Raw genomic sequence first — 19,915 nt, 5'->3', positions numbered from 1 at the left:
ACATGCCTGTTTATGTAAAAAAAAAAAAAAAAATTACAAACTAAAACTTTATCAAAACAAGATGTGTTCTTTTTACCAAAAAATAGTTTCTAACGCACATGTGCATGTGCATGGAGCAAAAGGTTTTATACTCAACAATGTGTGACTTCTTTCAATGCTCAATAACAGTTTTTGTATTAAGTTGGTGTTTACAGTGACAATGGGGGCACTAGGAGAACCTAGGAGACAGCTAAAAGAAACACAAGCAGTAAATCAAAATCAAGATTTTATCAGATAAAATAGAACATATTTACAAATTTGCTGGAATAGCAATGGCCCCCCTACCCATAAAATAATCAACATATTTTTGATGCACTTCACTAGTGCTTTGGGGGGGCAAGCCAGGACAGCCAGCTTCCAGGGCCATCATTGTAGTTTCTGGAAGTTCGGCCTCAGGCCCAACTGAGGCAACATAATTCAGAGCATTTCTCTTTAAAAAGTTGTAAAGTATGCAGCATGCTAGAACTATGTGGCTCAGTTTGTACTCCGCCATATATATTGCCATAAGAAAAAGGCAGAAATGGTTGGCCATTATCGCAAAGGCATTCTCCACAACTCTTCTGGCTCTGGCCAGCCGGTAATTAAAAACCCTCTTCTCTGGGGTGAGGGTCCTCTGGGGGAATGGCCTCATCAGGTGATCACCCAAACCAAATGCTTCATCAGCAACAAAAACAAATGGAAGTCCTTCCACGTTCTCTTCCACAGGTGGCAATCCCAAGCCACCACTCTGGAGACGTGTGTAGAACTCCGTCTGGGCAAAGACTCCACCATCCGACATCCGGCCATTCTTCCCCACGTCCACATAGAGAAACTCGTATGTCGCCGACACCACCGCCATCAACACAATACTATGAAACCCCTTATTGCCCCTCCGCAGTTGGGAAAGTCCCAACGATGAGCAAATTGGGAAGCCACAGTCTGCCATTCCTGTGGCATTGAAGGAAACGGTGGAGTCAAAAAAGAAAAAAAAATATTAGCACTTTTGCACATAACATTGCAAGCAGATTTTAGACACAAACATTCTTGGCCAACATCAGTATAACATTTGAGATGAACAAGATAGTTACCACCGCTCTAGGTGACTGGGTTCAAGCTTCCCGTCCTCCGCTGTGTGGATGATTGTGAGAGCCCCAGGTGCCAGCGATTGCTATTCCAATGGTATGTGTGTGATGGAAAAATCTGGACAGCCGCACTCCGGATTGGAAAAGTGAAAAATAAAATCCTCTTTATTGAAAAAGTAATAACATGATTAAAATCCGTACATGGCTTTGTTGGGATAATGCAGCATAACCGCTAACGCGTTTCACGCTCCCATAGAGCGCTTACTCATAGCTGGTTTGTACAAAAGTGATCACGACTTATATACACATAATTTGTCTACCACATGACTACATATTGATTATCTGATTCTAAACAGCTGGTCGTTTGGCATAGATGTGATTGGATGTGCATCCTATAGTGAAATCACTAATGAAGACATGAATATATAAATGAAATGTGTTCATGTTGACAAATGTCAACATATATGAATGATAAAAAATTCTTTTCAAAGTTTTCGAAAAAACATATTTGTTATTTTCCAAAATCACAAGAATGAGATGGGTGCTGGAATTTGACGTTCAAACGTATAAATTATCATACGGATAGGCGCAAGTATGGGCAAACTATGTGAACTGGTGGCTGCGGTGTAATGTAAATGGTATATAGAATGAAAATTGGGTCTATATGCATGTGGTAAAAAGATGTGCATCCAACACAACTAGCGGTGTCAAAAAAAAAAAAAAAAAAAACTGAATATGTGTGTATGGTGCATATATATATAAAAAATATATAAAAGAATAAACCACATAAAGGTAAAAATATAAATAATAATAAAAAATAATAATAAAAAGCAATTCTTTATATATGTGTATATGTACAATGATTTCAGCTTTCAAAAAACGTGATAACGTATGTGAATTGGAAGCTGGACAGAAAACTAGCGTCCTGTCACAATGATGCGTCCAATAATCTCCTGATTTGCAGGAGTCTATGTGTAAATAAGTGCTTTTGCTTCAATTCCTACATGTGTGAATTTTAATCTTTGCAGCATATAAAAGATTATGAAACTTATCACTCACTGATAACCCCGCCACTCCAGTTTCACAAAAGTGCTCATTTAAAACCTTGCATCATTTCGTATGGGATGCATTCATCCCAATCAAGCAACAACATTAACGTTGCTGAACGTCTTTCTTTGAAGCAATCACATCTCTCGATGAATTGTCTTCAAGTGTATGGGCAGAACTATATGAGGTGGATAAAAATGGGACAAAATACAGTGTTTGCGCACCTGTCACTATTCTTTTATGCATAGTATAGTATTGGCAGTGACCATATGACAGGTTCATCCAATATATGTGTTTATATCAATGGATAAGTTACAATCTCACTCAACCAATTATTATGTGAAATAAACAACTGATCTACCCCTTTGAAGACCACAGCTCTTAAATCAACTCAAAACACATGAGAACTTTGCAGAGAAAGTAATAAACCATATACACATATGGTAAAAAACATTTGTACAAACATTTGTGCAAAGTTAGTGTTATGGTCTACCTACAGCTACCATCAAACAATAATGTCTAATTAGAGACGAGATTCAAGTGACAGTGAATGCGAAAGATATAGTAAATTGTTTCTTATTTAATGAAAGCATATATGCATATCACTAGTCTTTTGCTCGTATGAGTGGGGGGATGTGTGGCCCAATAAAATGGATCGATTACTGGGGATATGTGTAAACTCAAAACACATGAGAGTTCAATCAAACAACAACATTAACGTTGCTGAACGTCTTTCTTTGAAGCAATCACTTCTCTCGATGAATTGTCTTCAAGTGTATGGGTTTGTTTGTAAGTGTATAGTTTTGCCCATACACTTGAAGACAATTCATCGAGAGATGTGATTGCTTCAAAGAAAGACGTTCAGCAACGTTAATGTTGTTGTTTGATTGAACTCTCATGTGTTTTGAGTTTACACATATCCCCAGTAATTGATCCATTTTATTGGGCCACACATCCCCCCACTCATACGAGCAAAAGACTAGTGATATGCATATATGCTTTCATTAAATAAGAAACAATTTACTATATCTTTCGCATTCACTGTCACTTGAATCTCGTCTCTAATTAGACATTATTGTTTGATGGTAGCTGTAGGTAGACCATAACACTAACTTTGCACAAATGTTTGTACAAATGTTTTTTACCATATGTGTATATGGTTTATTACTTTCTCTGCAAAGTTCTCATGTGTTTTGAGTTGATTTAAGAGCTGTGGTTTTCAAAGGGGTAGATCAGTTGTTTATTTCACATAATAATTGGTTGAGTGAGATTGTAACTTATCCATTGATATAAACACATATATTGGATGAACCTGTCATATGGTCACTGCCAATACTATACTATGCATAAAAGAATAGTGACAGGTGCGCAAACACTGTATTTTGTCCCATTTTTATCCACCTCATATAGTTCTGCCCATACACTTGAAGACAATTCATCGAGAGATGTGATTGCTTCAAAGAAAGACGTTCAGCAACGTTAATGTTGTTGCTTGATTGGGATGAATGCATCCCATACGGAATGATGCAAGGTTTTAAATGAGCACTTTTGTGAAACTGGAGTGGCGGGGTTATCAGTGAGTGATAAGTTTCATAATCTTTTATATGCTGCAAAGATTAAAATTCACACATGTAGGAATTGAAGCAAAAGCACTTATTTACACATAGACTCCTGCAAATCAGGAGATTATTGGACGCATCATTGTGACAGGACGCTAGTTTTCTGTCCAGCTTCCAATTCACATACGTTATCACGTTTTTTGAAAGCTGAAATCATTGTACATATACACATATATAAAGAATTGCTTTTTATTATTATTTTTTATTATTATTTATATTTTTACCTTTATGTGGTTTAATCTTTTATATATTTTTTATATATATGCACCATACACACATATTCAGTTTTTTTTTTTTTTTTTTGACACCGCTAGTTGTGTTGGATGCACATCTTTTTACCACATGCATATAGACCCAATTTTCACTCTATATACCATTTACATTACACCGCAGCCACCAGTTCACATAGTTTGCCCATACTTGCGCCTATCCGTATGATAATTTATACGTTTGAACGTCAAATTCCAGCACCCATCTCATTCTTGTGATTTTGGAAAATAACAAATATGTTTTTTCCAAAACTTTGAAAAGAATTTTTTATCATTCATATATGTTGACATTTGTCAACATGAACACATTTCATTTATATATTCATGTCTTCATTAGTGATTTCACTATAGGATGCACATCCAATCACATCTATGCCAAAAAAAAAATCCCACACAGACTGTGGTAGACAAATTATGTGTATATAAGTCGTGATCACTTTTGTTTTCCAATATTTTTATTCAAGATTTTACACAAGATAAAGTTTTACATGTTCTGTTTGAGGTATAAGAACCAACAACAAGACATTTATACAAAATAACCGTACAAAAGTAAAAAGAACAAAATGAAAGAGATAGGGAGGTTACACGACAGATAATTCCATATGATTGTTAATTCTTTATGTCGTTTCATGTATAGCCTGAGGAGTCTCGGGAGGAGAATTCTCACTCCCCAGCTCCCCAACCTAGTGCAACCTGTATATGACCCTCCCATAACAGCTTTAGGGCTTCGATCAACCCTATACTCTTTAATGCTTATTATATTTGATAGAGTTACAAGAAGGAAAAGGATAGAACAGTAGGAAGTAGAGGATAGAGAGAAGAGGAGGATGGGGAGGTGCACTCCTGTCTTAGGGCGAGGGAGTTTTAAGTATTTCCTCGCATTATGTATTCGAGATATATTTTAACCAAGGGTCCCATATTCTTTCAAATAAATGCATTTTGTCATTTAATATAGCAGACAAACGTTCATTAACCATAATCCATGACAGTTTAGATTTGATGAGATAAAAGGGAATCGTTGGAGACTTCCATGATTTCGCTATCGCTATTCTTGCTGCAACAAACACAAAATTTATGAGTTTTCGCATATATTTCGATGTGCCATCTACTGGGTGTCCCAGCAGCGCTTGCAAGGGCGACTTCATTAAGTTCACTTGGGTTAATGAATATATAAAATTGTATGTACGGATCCAAAATCTACGTACTTTTGGGCAGGACCACCATGTGTGTATCATGGTGCCTTCGTTGTTACATCCTCTAAAGCACTGCGGGGAGGCCCCCGGGACAAAGGCTGCCACTTTCACTGGAACCATATACCATCTCACCAGAACCTTGTAATTTGCCTCTATTAAGGAGGTATTAATGTATGACTTAGTAGCCTGGAGAGATATTTTGTGCCATTCTTCAACTGTTAGATTGATACCTGTATCTTGTTCCCATTTTTCCATATAAAACAATTTCTGAGAGGATGATGATAAAATACCATATATCAATGATATGTGACCCGAGTGTTTATCTATGGTTCTACAGAAATTTTCCATTTGGGTGGATTTATTTAGATCCGAACTACGGTTCAATGTAGTTAAAAAATGCGCTATCTGGGAATAGCGGTATATTTCTGTATTCGGTAGTTGGTACTTTTCCCGTAGAACCTGTTTGGATATAACCCCTCTGTGGTCGCATAAATCTGCTATCCGTAACAATCCCTTGTTAGTCCACCATTTAAACTCGTGGGGACAGAGACCCGGGGCGAAGACAGGGTTATTTAATAATGGGGCTAATGGAGTATGAGGAGATTTAAACTTATAAGTAGTTGCTAGTCTATCCCACAGTTCGAATGACAGGGACAGTGTCAGACACATTATTGTCGGTCTGTCCTTCGGTTTCATCCACATTAGGTGGCTGATCTCCTTATTGGGAAATAAAGCTTTTTCCATTTTCATCCAAAGTGGGTTTGATTGTCGGGTATGGAATCGTGTTAGCTGTGCTAATTGTGCTGCATGATAATATTTTATCAGGTCTGGTACCCCCAATCCCCCTTGCAATTTGGGGGTGTATAATGTTCGTCTATTCACCCTGGGTCTCTTGTTTCCCCAGATAAATTCCAGGAGTTTATTTTGGAACCTCGCTAGGTCCACTCTGTCTATTGCTATGGGGAGGGTTCTGAACAGGTACAACACCTTTGGAAGAATAGTCATTTTTAATGAGTACAGTCGACCGAACCAGGATGGGGGATTATTTGACCATCTTTTGAGATCCTCCAATAGTTTTTTAAATAAGGGGGGGTAATTATGTTTATATAATGTGGCTAGCGATGGGGTAAGAAAGATACCTAAATATGGAAGAGCTGTATCTTTCCACTGGAATGTGTATGAGTTTCGTAAAGCACGAATTATGTGTGTTGGTAATCGTACATTAAGGGCTTGGGATTTCGAATGATTTACTTTTAGGCCTGAGATTGACGTGAAGTGTGTTAGTAATATGTGCACGGTAGGTAGTGTGGTGATCGGAGAGGAGAGGAGCAGCAGCAGGTCGTCTGCAAATAACGCACACTTATGTTCCCTGTCACCACTCCTCACTCCCAGTATGTCTGGGTGGGCTCGTATCTTTATAGCTAATGGTTCCACTGCTAGAATGAACAACAAGGGGGACAATGGACATCCCTGCCTGGTTCCTCTGTGTATGTCTATTTGCTGAGACCGGAAACCCTTGACAATTAGGTGTGCTGTTGGAGTATGGTAAACGTTTTCTAATGTCTTCAGGAAATTAGGGCCAAACCCATAGCGTTTCAATATGAAAAATAGATAGTCCCATGAAATGGAGTCAAAGGCCTTGTGTAAGTCCAGAGAGACCAAAAGTGCTCCTCTCTGGCCTCCCCCGTCCCACCCTGAGTTCAGAGCAGATATTATATTAATAATTCTTCTAGTTTGATCTGAGGCCTGACGATTGGGTACGAATCCCACCTGGTCTGGGTGAATATATTTGGATATAAATGAATTCATTCGAGTGGCCAAAACTTTAGTCATTATCTTTAAGTCTAAATTAATTAGCGATATTGGGCGGTAATTTGCACAGTCTCCATGATCTTTATTTGGTTTGGGTATTATATGAATATAGGCAGTATTTTCATGTGATGGGAGTGGGTTTCCTTTTCTTATTTCATTGAAGAAAGAGCATAAATGGGGAACTAATATTTCAGTGTATTTTCTGTAATAATGTCCAGAAAAACCATCGGGGCCCGGTGCTTTGGAGGGGTTTATGTGTTTAATAGCTGCGGCCACTTCTCCTGCTGTGAATTCCGCCTCCATTAGTTCAGTGTGATCCCGTTCCAATGTGGGTAATGTAATATCACTGAGAAATTCCTCAGCCTTGTTTGCCTGTAGAGGTGTAGGGGTGTCATATAATTTGGAGTAAAAAGAACAAAATTCTTGTAGTATTAATTGTGGATCCTGAGTAGTCTGACCATTATGTAGACGCAATTTAGGTAGAGCTGGTGTGTAAAGTCTAGGAGTTAGTTTCCAAGCTAGGAGTTTGTTTGGTTTATCTCCCATAGTATAGTATCTATGTTTAGCCCATCTTATATTTTTTTCCGCTTTTGTGGTAAGGCTCATATTTAGGGCTGTGCGCGCGATATCAATCTGGTCTCTAAGATCAACGGCTTGATTTGTCTTTTGGTCCCGTGTGAGGCGTTGAAGTTCTTCTGTTTGTTTTTTTATCGTAAGTTCGCGTTCTCGTTTTGCTCTAGAAGCAAGCTGAATCAACTTACCACGAATGGTGGCCTTGTGTGCTGCCCATGTTATCGTAGGGGACGGGGATGAGGGGAGATTGTTTTGGAAATATTCCTTAATAGCTAGCTCTATCTCCTTTTCAATGATGGGATCATTCAATAAGGATTTGTTTAATCGCCACGACGACGGTGCTGATTTTGACCATAAATCAACAAGAGTGATTTGTATTGACGAATGGTCAGACCAAGCCATGGGGATGATTTTAGTCGATGAGATAAATGAAAGTAGTGGGGAGAGTGTAAATAAATGATCTATGCGGGAGTATGTCTTGTGGACATGGGAATAAAACGTGAAGTCTCTGGACGTGGGATGGGCATTTCTCCATACGTCAATCAAAATTTTTTTTTTTTTTTTTTTTTGGAAGGGGGAAGGAGAGCTCCCAAATGAAGAGCATTTTCTTTAAGTAGAGGGGGGAGGAGGGGACCAGACCTCCAACTTGACTCATAGAAGAGGAAGCAGGAGGGGGGGGGGGAGGGGATGGGGAGGGGGTCGATGTATTATCATATTGTTCGCCTGATTAGGTATTAAGGCAGTCCGTAGTCATTTTTTTGCAGATAGGAATCCTTCGGTAGTTTTATATCAGCATCGGCAAGATTTGCCAGAGTGGTATGGGAGATGATCCATTGAGATGTTGTTGGGCGCTCAGGTGAAAGGATGCGATTTCCTTGAAGATGATCTTCTTTGTTGAGACCATATGGGGGAGATCGGGCGACCATCATTATTTGGGGAGTCGGAGTGATTGGAATCTCTATTGATTATTCCCAATTCTAGGAGTAGCTCCTCTCCCGACTGAAAATTTGTGAATGAATGTGACTTCCCTCTGTACGTAAAGGACAGTCTAAATGGAAAGGACCAGCGGTACTTGATCTGATGGTTAATCAGGTGAGTCAGTAAGGGTTTCAGTTGTCTTCTCTTCTGGATCGTCGTCTGTGATATGTCAGCAAAGATCTGTACTTTACTTCCTTGTAGCAAAATATCATCTTTGTTTCTTGCTTCCAACATTATTTTTTCTTTGACCCGATAAAAGTGAGGTTTGACTATCACGTCACGTGGCAATCCATCAGGTCTGGGAGCCGTGAGGGCTCTATGGACTCTATCTAATTCCAGCTGGTGTGGTGTAATGTCAGGTATTAGATCCTTCATTAAAGCATGAACAACTCCTTCCACGTCAGTTATAGATTCGGGGAGGCCACGCACGCGAAAATTATATCTTCTCGACCTATTTTCCAGGTCTTCGATTTTGGCATTGGCTTGATCCAATTGGTCTTGTAGTGATGATATCATTCTGGAATTTTGATTAACTCTTTTTACAGTACCATCCATTTTGGATTCTATGGTGTCTAGCCTGTCTCCTATGTTTTGGAAGTCATCTTTTATCCCTGTGGTTATAATTGTGCAAGCTTTGGAAAGTTCCTGTTGTAGGAGGGTTGAAAATCTAGCAAGTAGTATGGCATCTCCGGAGTAAGCAGCGGGTTCTGATGTTTGAGGTTGTATTGAACTACTTTGGCTTAGTGCTATTTCTGCTATTTCTGCCATTTGTCTGTCTGTAGATGAGGCAGGAGAGTTATTAAACTGCGCTCTGTCTGGAGAAACTGACAGGGGAGACATATTCAGATCGGCTTGTCTGGGGGTCTGTGGTTCTTCCTGGGATTGGGACGAGAAGGGGTCCCGTCCCAAACCATCTATGGATGTTTCTGGATGCGGATGGGTACTTTGCTGTGGCGCCATCTGTGTGATGGAAGGCCTTAGCTGTTGTGATGAGGCGCCAATCTTCCTCTGGGCCCTCTGGTTTAATGGGGGTGCTAGCTGTGGGGAATGTTGCTGGGATCGGGGTACATCCCATCCCTCCTCCTCCATCCCCCGCACCTTACCGGGCTCTGGTGTCCGTCCCTCCGCATGGTATTCTGTTCCATGTGTTCCCCTCTGTGTTCCGGCCGCCATCTTAGGCTGAGGGGATTGCTGCTGGGCCCGAGTGGAGCGGGGCTGTTGTGGCTGTTTTTCGGCCTTCTTGGAGCTCCCCACGGTCCCCCGCTTCATGATCCGCTCCCGGGATGTATGCTAGCTATCCGGTGGCGTCCCGTTTAGCTGTTAATAGCTTCTTTTAGGTCGGGGCTTGCGGAGCTCGGTCACAGCATGTCCTGCTCCGGCGCCGCGCGCATGCGCACTCGTCGTGATCACTTTTGTACAAACCAGCTATGAGTAAGCGCTCTATGGGAGCGTGAAATGCGTTAGCGGTTATGCTGCATTATCCCAACAAAGCCATGTACGGATTTTAATCATGTTATTACTTTTTCAATAAAGAGGATTTTATTTTTCACTTTTCCAATCTGGAGTGCGGCTGTCCAGATTTTTCCATCACACACATATCAGTATAACATTTATTTTAAGGAGTATTTAAAGACAAAAATATAAGGTCCACTTATCAGATTCCTCACCCCCTCTGATGGCCCATTGGAAACATTTTGGAGGGGAGGGTTCTAAATGAGTTTTGGACCCCCAAAAAAAAGCCTCTGGCACTCTGCCTGAATTTAAGGACAACAATAACATTTGGACACATTTTATTATTATTATTATACAAGATTTATATAGCGCCAACAGTTTGCGCAGCACTTTACAACATGAGGGCAGACAGTACACTTACAATATAAATCAATACAGGAGGGATAAGAGGGCCCTGCTCGTTAGAGCTTACAATCTAGAAGGGAGGGTCAAGTGGAAACAAAAGGTAATAACTGTGGGGGATGAGCTGATGGAAAAAATTAAAATACAGTTGTTGTTAAGTGTGGGTAAGATAGGCTTCTCTGAAAAGAAGGATTTTCAGGGATCGTCTAAAAGCTAAGAGAGTAGGAGATAAGCAGACAGATTGGGGTAGGGCATTCCATAGGATTGGAGAGGCTTTGGAAAAGTCCTGGAGATGAGCATGGGAGGAGGTGACGAGGGAGCTAGGGAGCAGGAGGTCTTGAGAGTAACGAAGAGAACGAGTAGGTTGGTATTTAGAGACTAAGCTAGTGATGTGGCTGGGGGCGAAATTGTGGATGGCTTTGTACGTAGTTGTTAGAATTTTGAATTTAATTCTTTGGCCGAGTGGAAGCCAGTGGAGGGATTGACAGAGAGGAGTAGCAGACACAGAGCGATTGGTAAGGTGGATGAGTCTGGCAGCGGCATTCATGATGGATTGAAGAGGTGATAGACTATGTAGAGGTAAGCCAATGAGAAGGGAGTTGCAGTAGTCGAGGCGAGAGATGACCAGCGAGTGAATTAAGAGCTTTGTTGTGTTATTGGTTAGAAAGGGGCGTATTTTGGAGATGTTGCAGAGGTTGAGTCAGCAAGATTTGGACAGTGATTGAATGTGTTGCTTGAAGGAGAGTTCAGAGTCTAGGACTACACCTAGAACCTTGGCATGTGGGGATGGGCTTATAGTTGTGCCATCGATTTTGACAGAGATCAGGGGAAGGGGCATATGGGGGAGGAAAAATTATAAGTTTGGTTTTGGATAGATTGAGTTTGAGGAAGTGGTGTGACATCCAGACTGATATATCTGATAGTAAATTAGTGATACGTGAGGAGACAGAGGGAGTGACCTGAACGGTAGAGAAATAGATTTGGGTGTCGTCAGCATAGAGGTGGCATTGGAAGCCATGGGAGGCTATCAGTTGACCCAGGGAGGTGGTCTAGATTGAAAATAGGAGAGGTCCAAGAACAGAACCCTGGGGGACCCCAACAGAGAAAGGAAGCGGAGAGGAGGAAGTAGAGTTGTAAGAAACACTAAAGGTGCGGTTGGATAAGTAGGAAGAGAACCAGCGAAGTGTACAGTCATGGAGACCAAAGGCGTGTAGTTTGAGGAGGAGGGGGTGGTCATCTGTATCAAAGGCAGCAGAGAGGTCCAGGAATAGGAGTACAGAATAGTGTCGATTGTTTTTGGCTGTTAGTAGATCGTTTGTTAGTTTTAGGAGAGCAGTTTCTGTGGAGTGTTGAGGACAAAATCCAGACTGAAGGGGATCAAGAAGGTTATTATCCGCGAGGTGGATGCTCAGTCGGTTGTAGACCAGACGTTTGAGGAGTTTGGATAAGAAGGGGAGCAAGGAGATGGGGCGTAGGTTGTTACGACTGAATGGGTCCAGTGAGGGCTTTTTAAATATGGGTCTGACAAGTGCATGTTTTAGAGAGTTGGGAAAGATGCCAGAAGAGAGGGAGAGATTGAAGATGTTGGTTAGAGAGTGTAGCATAGGGCCAGAGGGTGAACGTAGCATTTGTGAGGGAACAGGATCCAGAGGGCAGGTGGTAAGGTGGACATTAGCAAGTAGTTTAGCAACTTCGTCTGTAGTGGTGGGGTTGAAAGAGGGAAGTAATGATTGTGCCTGTGGGCATGAAGTGTAAAGCATGGAGGGTATCGGAACAGTAGAGATCTCCGCGCAAATTGCATCAATCTTCTGTTTGAAGTGATTGGCGATCTCCTGGGCAGTGAGTGAGTTAGCAGGTGGAGGCGGTGGAGGACGAAGAAGAGAGTTGAAGGTGGAGAAGAGTTGATGGGGACGGGATGATAAGTTGCTAATGAGAGTGGTAAAATAGGTCTGCTTGGCAGAGAGGAGGCTGGAATTATATTTTTGGAGGGCAGATTTATATTGGTTGAAATCTCTCTGAGACTTAGTCTTACACCACAGAGCACGACTACATTTTTTCAGACTTTTAGTATCATCTGTTTGCCAAGGTTGAAGGGGTTGGGGCTTGATTCTGTGTGTAGTGAGGGGGGCCAGTGAGTCCAGTGAGGCTAGAAGTGAAGCGTTGTAGACAGAAGTGGCTAGGTTGGTGCAGGATAGGGGTGAGATTTTGTTGTAGAGGTTGTTGATAGCAGAGTAGAGAAGAGAAAGGTTGAGATGACGTAGGTTTCTGCGGGTAACTTTAAGGCGGTTGGAGGGAGAGGAGGTGAAGGAAAGGGAGAGAGTGAAACTAATAAGGTGGTGATCAGAGAGAGGCAATGGATAGTTAGAGAGGTTGCATGGAGTGCAAAGGTGAGAGAAAATGAGGTCAAGGATATTGCCTTCTTAGTGAGTAGGAGCATGTATCCACTGCTTCAGGTCAAAGGAGGATGTTAAGCTGAGAAGTTTGGAAGTAGCAGGAGTGTTAGTATTAATAGGGATGTTGAAGTCCCCGAGAATGATTGTGGGGATTTCAGAAGAAAGAAAGTAGGGTAGCCAGGCAGAGAAGTTATCAAGAAAGGTTAATACTGGTCCAGGGGGCCTGTAGATCACGGCTATCCTTAGAGAGATTGGAGTGAAAAGATGAATACAGTGTGCTTCGAAAGAGGAGAGTGACAGAGAGGGAGGTGGCTGAGGTACATGAAAGGTGCTATTTAGGGCTAGGAGGATGCCAACACCTCCTCCCTTACATCCACTAGATCTGGGGGAGTGAGTCCAGAGAAGACCAGCATGGGATAGGGCAGCAGAAGACGCAGTGTCGGATTCGTGGAGCCAGGTTTCGGTAATGGCGAGTAGGTTAAATGAGTTGGTGATAAAGAGGTCATGGAGAGAGGTGAGTTTGTTGCAGACAGAGCGGGAGTTCCAAAGGGCACAAGAGAAAGGCAGTCTGGTCTTGGGAAGAATAGAAATGGGAACTAAATTGTGTTGATTGCGGCTGCTGCCAGAGGGTGCAGGGTGATGGGTGCATGGGGTACAGTTAAACGATGGAGGCCCAGGGTTTGGGGATATATCTCCAGAGGTTAGGAGAAGAAAGAGGGTGAGGGAAGTAATATGGGAGTGGGATTTATATGAAGGGACATGCCCCAGGGTCTTGGAGATTTTTAGTGTGTGTGGATTTAGAATAAGCAGGAGTTGGTGGGTGCAGTAATAAGGAGAGGACAGAAGTGAGGGTGATATATATATGCTGTTGGGGGGAGAAGATGGGTGAAGGAGAGATAGTTTTAGGATAGAGGACAGAGTTGTCAAAAGGAGTGGTAGATAATGCATGTTACATGGAGAAAGAGCTAAAGGAGTAAACAAGGTCACCTGATGTCTGTGTGGTGGTTTTCAAAGTGTTTATCTTGTGTCCCTTCGCTTTGTGCATTCGCTGAAGTGCAGAGTCAGAAGTGCATTCTACTTATAGAAATCGCCACTTTGAGAAAGAGCCAAGTTGCAAATGTGTACCCCCTGCAAATGCTTCCCCCAAGAGAAGCTTATACTTATACTGATAGGAGTGGGGTGTGGGTGGATTTCAATTATCACTCAGGAGGTAATAAAGCTTGGCTGGTTAACAGGGCAAAATTCCTAATTCAAAAACAGACTAGCAAGAGGGCACTAAAGTTAAACGGGCCATAAATTTAGGTAAGACAAGGGAGATAATAAAGCATTGTAATGTGGACAGGTCTACAGACAGTTAAGTAAGAACAACATACCAGCATTATTTGAGACACATAAGAAAAGCAGACAGCAGTGTTTCAGTTTTTGGGTGGAGTTGCAGCAGTAAGAGCATACCAGAGTTAAGAGACATAGGAGACAGTTTTCAGTAATGCGATTCTAGCTGGAGTTGCAGCAGTAAGAGCATACCTGTGGGAGAACTAAGATGATATTTTCAGATTAGACAGTCAGATGATAAGTGCAGAGTCAGAAGTGCATTCTACTTATAGAAATCGCCACTTTGAGAAAGAGCCAAGTTGCAAATGTGTACCCCCTGCAAATGGACACATTTTAGGGGATGTTTAGGGTAAAGCACTACAAATGAGCTGACAAAATACATTGTTAAGTGACTAGGCTAGGTGTATATGGGCCCATGATAGCATGCTGGGGAGGTTAGTGAAGACAAATATGCATTAAGGACAAAAAAGAGGAGCATTAAAAGCTTACAGCATGCATGGGCACAAAGGGGACATTCACAGCATATTACAATCATAGTAATTAGGCAATGATGAAAGAAATACAAAACATTAGCATATATTAAATACAGAGAATGTGATGTTAAATGACAAAACATACCCTAATATAGTCCTTCTGCAGGACCTGTATGATGGCAGAACAGGTCTGTAGAATAATGATCCCAGAGCCTGGGGGGAGATGCCTGTAGAGAACTTGAGGTCCTGTAGACTTCTCCCCGTCGCCAAGTACCGCAACGTGGCGACTAGCCTCTGCTCCGGAGTGATGGCTTGCCGCATGCAGATGTCCTGCTTCATAATATAAGGGGACAGCAAAGCCAACAGATGGTGAAAAAGGGGGTCCGTCATCCGGAGAAAATTCCTGAGATCATCAGGGTTATTCTCCTGGATCTCACGCAGCAAAGGCATATGAGAAAATTGGTCACTCTGGAGCAACCAATTCTTGGTCCATGAACTTCTCCCCACCCTATTCATGGACTGGGCTTGGGTCAAAGCAAGAACCCCAACACCAAGCCCCCACAGAGCACGAACTCTACGATGAGTACCTACCTGCACATTGCTTCAAAACGGTCGTCTGGTCAGAATGAACTAACAGAACGCACTGAAGAACAGAAAGGCCTGTGAAGAGCGAGCTGAAAATCAGAAACAAATGGACAATAACGCACTGAAGAACAGATACGAGCTGACTACATGCACTGAAAACCAGATACACACCAGATACACAAGCAAAAACTGAAGAGCAGTAACGATCTGAAAAGCACGAGTTTTAAAAGCTCAAATCGTCCCTCACCAAACTTCTACTAACACGAGATAGACACAAGATTAGCAGAAGGAGCCCAAAGGGTGGCGCACTGGCTACTGAACTTCCTTTTTCTAGTCCCGTCGTACGTGTTGTACGTCACGGCGTTCTTGACGGTCGGAATTTGGTGTGACTGTGTGTATGCAAGACAGGCTTGAGCAGAATTCCGTCCAAGTAACCATCCAAGATTTTTCCGACAGAAATTCCGCTCGTGTGTACGCGGCATTAGTGTAACAAAACACCTGCCTTGTGCCTAAGCCTTTTCCCTTTTCAATCTGCTCAAATAATTGCTTTGCTGATGTTCAATTTTTTCTTAAGTGTCTGAGTGGATACATTTGAATTTAACGTGTAGCAAAACAAATGCCTTGTTGTTGTATACACATTTTAGCCTATTCTACCTGGTGCTGTACAATTTTTACCAAGCCATGCCTAAGGGCTATGGAACTGAAATTTTTGAACATTGGATATATGGGGATATGGCAGGGGTTGTTGCACAGCCAGGGTCAGAATGTACTGTGTTTTGGGTGCCCAGTGTTTGATATATTTAAAGAATGCAGTGAGATGATGCAAAAAAAGGCAGCTCTTTAACAGACTTTAAGAAACAATTGACTGATTTGCTTAAATCACCCCAAGCTAAAAGTTATAATCTAGAAAAAAGGAATATAGCCCCGTTTATAGAAAATATTAAAGTAGTAGTAAATGTAAACCCAACCACTAAAATCTTATAATAGCTTTAACATGATGATATCGCTTAGAAAGCCTATTTTTATTCCAATGGTTGGTCTTCATGAAAATAAAGTCAGATGATACTGATTAACAATGAGCTAAACTTCCCTGGGTTTGGTTTGAGCAGGGTTCAGTGAATGTCAGCAGCTTCGGATTCTGAACCCAAAACTCATTGAAATTAAAGGGAGATGAATCTGTCAAATTTAGAATTCCCATTTTCCGGACTTACAGACAAGGGGGTGTCAAAAATTAGCATGGGCAGGGGGCACTGCCCCGGGAACATGTAACAAAATAAAGTGCAGAACCAAAACATGTAAGCCAGGTTACCTACTTGCCGACATTCTCTCCAACATAAGTTGGGAGTGTTCTTCATAAATTTTGCTAGAGTATATGGTGTTTTGTACCATCTTAAATTTACTTTTTGGGCTATCTCTCTAAAGGTTGAACATTTGGTATGAAAATAATTTTATTTTATCGCTTGAAGCCATTGGTCTTGGGTTATGGTTATGTTCAAGTCTGTTTCCCATTTGTGTAGCTGTTTTGGAGTTTCGAAATGCATCTTGCTTTTTAGTAAATTGTAATTTACGACTATGTCTTTTTTAGGGAGAGAGGTAGGATTCCACATGGCCAAAATAGACTCTGGGATGGAAATCTGTTGTATTTTAGTGATAGCTAAGATGCTAGTGACTCTGGCGTATGTCATGAATTCTTTAGCAGGTAAGGATTTTTTAGAGCTTAACTCAGAGAAAGATTTTATATGTTCTTGTTGTGCTAAATCAGAGATGTTTTTAAGGCTGTATTTCCCCAAATGTATTAGTTTTAAGTCCAGTGTGAGAAACAAGAGTGCTGTTAAAGGAATGGACATCTTTTTATGTAAAACATGGATATCTTTTTTTTGGACAAAATATTCCCAAGCCTGTAGGGTAGCTGCAATAGTAGGGTTATGTTTGTATTGCGTTTGTTTAGCAAGTGTTGTAGAAAGTAGTAGAGCTGTGAGATTGCCTTAATCTACAAGGGTTGTTCTGCTGCACACCAGTGTTTCTGTTCGAGGGAATTGAACCAGATTTGAATTTGGTCCAGAATTGTTGCTATGTGGTAATCTTGTGGTAGTCTGGAACTTTCATACCTCCTACTTTTCTGTGTTTATTAAGAGTGTTGTGTGAGCATCTGGCTTTTTTCCCTTCCTATATAAACCGGGATAGAGAAAATTGCATAGTTTTGTAAAATGAGGATGGGATTTGGATTGAAAGTGCTCTGAAATATTATAGCAGTTTGGGGAGCAGAAGCATTTTGTATGCTGCTAATCTACCCGACCAAGATAGATACAATTTCTTGAGCCTAATGATTTCTTGCACAAAAATGTTCAATAGAGATTCAAAATTATTTGTATACATTTGTGAGAGTGGGTCGGTCTGTGTGATACCTAGATAATTAATAGGTCTTTCTACCCATGGGTATTGCAGAGAATTCTGAATCAAAGTTTTTGTTCCAGAGTTTACTGCTATGCTTAATATGCTCAATTTAGATGCAATTATCTTATAATATGACACCCTGTTAAACATTTCTAGTACGTCATGAACAGCTTTGAAGGAGAGAGCCAGATTGGAAAGCAACAGAATCACATCATCTTCAGATAGCGTTATGGTGTGAAAATAAAATGTTTTTAAAAATCTATTAAGCCAGGAGCAGTGATTTTTTTAATTGCTCAAAATGAAACATGTCCAGTTCTTTAAAATAACATACCGAGGAGGAAGTCCTAATCCTAGTCTGTGAAGAGGAGCATTGACCATCCATCCTTACTTTTAGGGCCATGCCTATCAGTTGTTTCAAGATTTGGCACCCAATCTATCAAAAATAGATGGAAGATGAAACCCTGTTTGCAAATTTTGTCATATCACAGTACAGTGGAACCTTGAATTATGAGCATAATTTGCTCCAGAAGAATGCTTGTAATCCAAAGCACTCGTATATCAAAGCAAGTTTCCCCATAGAAGTCAATGAAAACTCAGATAATTCATTCCACATTGACTTCTATGATATGCAGTACCGCATGTGGCCAGAGGTGGGGGGCGGAAACACTCGAAAACACTCGTAAATCACTCAGAGCTGCTCTAATGCACTCAGAAACACTCGGAGAGGCTCGGAAACCCTCGGGAACCGAGTGTTTCCGAACGGCTCTGAATGCCACTGGTGCCCAGAACCTCTGGCCAAATGCGGTACTGCACACCGCAGAGGCTTGAATCCTGCTCATTTTGCCAAAAAATGCTCCCAAACCGAGTCAGGATTTTAAAAAAATAATAATAGCTCGTTAACCGCGTTACTCGGAATCTGAGGTATTATCGTACTATCAAGAACAAGTGGGGCTTCCCATTCTGTCTACACTTATCCTTCTGTCTACACTTTTTCTATCAATGCACTTCATACAGTTGTGCAACTGTGTAGGAAGCACAATCATGCCTACAGTCCCTGCATCTCCTGCATCCACAGGAGCACCTAGGCTTGCAACAATCAACCAATGCCCACAAGCTGCCTGCTCCATCTAAAGGTCAGAAATCTAGTCTTCCCCGTGGCCCTGAGACCTCTGACAATCCTCCCAACGAAGATGTGATATCAGTTTTTCAATCTGTTCCACTCTGGATCCATTAACCTGACAAATCTCTATATGTGAGCATTCATTCTCATCCTCATGGCTTGACTGGAGGTTCTGGATAAGTGGTTGCTCTGTTTACTGTCTACAGTTACCTAATTGTACATGTTGGGCTGCCTATGCTGCTCATGTTTCTCCATCCTTCATCTAACACTTTGGTCACTTAATTTCTAAACCATTGCTGACTGAATTTAGCTCTACTACTATAATGCTCTGTTGTATTGTTCATAGTACGTTACACTTTATTATCTGGCTTAACATTTAGGGTCAGTTCACACCACATGCAGTCCAGTGCATTTTTTCTGCATCAAAAATGCATAGAAAGTAGGTTATATGGTTTTAAATGGCATAGTTCACACCAGTGCTTGCAGTTCCAGTGTGTTCCAGTTCCAGAAAAAAAGTAGAACATGCTGCATTTTTCCTGCACAGGACTGTACTGGAACGCTGTAAAAAGCATCCAAAACTCATGGGAATGCACTGGAACGCACCTAAACACACCAAAAATGCACTGGAACACCCATGTTCTTATTTAAGGTTAAGGAAAAAAAAAAGGGGGGGGGAAGCACAGGACTGCAAAAGCACAGGACACCAAAAACGCATCAAAAATGCACTGGAATGCATCAAAATGCACATGCAAAAAAGCATCTGGAGCTCATCCGGACTGTATTTCTATGGTGTGAACTGGCCATTACTGTGCGGTTAATTACTTTCCTAGAGCTAAGACTCTCTCCATTCGCCCTTTGGGAGAGTTCCTGCATATCCAAGGAGATATAGGTGCCTTTTTGAGTATATGTGTGTATGTACATACAATATATATATATATATATATATATACACAGTATCTTACAAAAGTGAGTATTTCATTAGACAACACTGAGGAAATGACACTTTGCTACAATGTAAAGTAGTGAGTGTACAGCCTGTAAATTTGCTGTCCCCTCAAAATAACTCAACACACAGCCGTTAATGTCTAAACCGCTGGCCACAAAAGTTAGTACACCCCTAAGTGAAAATGTCCAAATTGGGCCCAATTAGCCATTTTCCCTCCCCGGTGTCAT

The sequence above is a fragment of the Aquarana catesbeiana genome, linkage group LG01, assembly GCF_042186555.1.
Source record: "Aquarana catesbeiana isolate 2022-GZ linkage group LG01, ASM4218655v1, whole genome shotgun sequence".
Taxonomy (NCBI): domain Eukaryota; kingdom Metazoa; phylum Chordata; class Amphibia; order Anura; family Ranidae; genus Aquarana; species Aquarana catesbeiana.
This window is presented reverse-complemented; position numbering follows the sequence as displayed.